The sequence below is a fragment of the Crocuta crocuta genome, unplaced genomic scaffold (assembly GCF_008692635.1).
Source record: "Crocuta crocuta isolate KB4526 unplaced genomic scaffold, BGI_CrCroc_1.0 scaffold273, whole genome shotgun sequence".
Lineage (NCBI taxonomy): Eukaryota > Metazoa > Chordata > Mammalia > Carnivora > Hyaenidae > Crocuta > Crocuta crocuta.
The window spans coordinates 3247037-3247813 of NW_027529425.1; the positions used below are offsets into that span (position 1 = coordinate 3247037).

Consider the following 777-nt stretch of genomic DNA (forward strand, 5'->3'; position numbering starts at 1 on the left):
TAAGCGTCCTGCTTAGTGCGCAGGCGCGCGTTTCTCCTCCGTGGAGTGTGCTGGCTGACTCCGGCCTACCAGGCGCGGCGGCGCGAAGGCGGGCGGTGGGTCCGAGGGCGGTCCGGGCCGTGGTCCGCGCGGGCGGCTCGAGGCTGCGGCGCGGAGCGTGAGGAGGGAGGCCTCGGGTTCGCTCGGGGCCTGCTGAGGCCGTCCCCTCTTCCCCGCGGCGGGGCCGTCTCCACACCGAATGGGGGCGCCTCTGGGGTCCCCCAGGNGCCCCCCAGGCTTTCCTGGAACAAAGCAGCTCCACGGAGGTAGGAAGGACGGGGCTGCGGGCACAGGAATCCCGCGGGGACGAAAGCATCAGAGCCCATCAGAGCTTCAGAAGAGAGACGGAAGACGGGCAGAAAAGGAGCGTAGGGGGCCAGGGCTCCAGTGATTTCACCGCATTGAGATGCTGTGAGTCACTTTGCAGATGGGACAAGGGAGCCAGAGCCAGGTGGTGTCAAGGGACAGACTGCGTGAGAAATGTCACCGGGTTGGCGGGACGCGCTGGGCTTTCCACAGCCAGGCAGCCTTTCTTTTCAACCCCACCCCAAACGGCGCTCTTGCCTCCCTTCATTCGCCGCCGATTCTTTCCAGAAGCTGGGCCGCTCTCACCGTGTCAGGCATGTGGAGATGTGTTCTCGTGTCCTGATCTTACAGGCTCAAGAGTAGTAGTAGTTCAGGTAGGCTTTGCCGGGTGGTTCCCCCCACTCTTTTTTTTTTTTTTTTTTTCCTTTTTTT

At 63.0% G+C, this 777-nt stretch overlaps 1 protein-coding gene across 1 annotated transcript in view; it reads left to right on the forward strand.

The window, feature by feature from the left end:
* Positions 1-664: 664 nt before the first annotated feature.
* LOC144227164 (uncharacterized) overlaps positions 665-777 on the forward strand; it is a 19754-nt gene continuing 19641 nt past the window's right edge. Inside the window, exon 1 of the mRNA XM_077758742.1 lies at positions 665-719. The gene's annotated coding sequence lies outside the window, so the exon portion shown is untranslated. The remainder of the gene's footprint in view (positions 720-777) is intronic.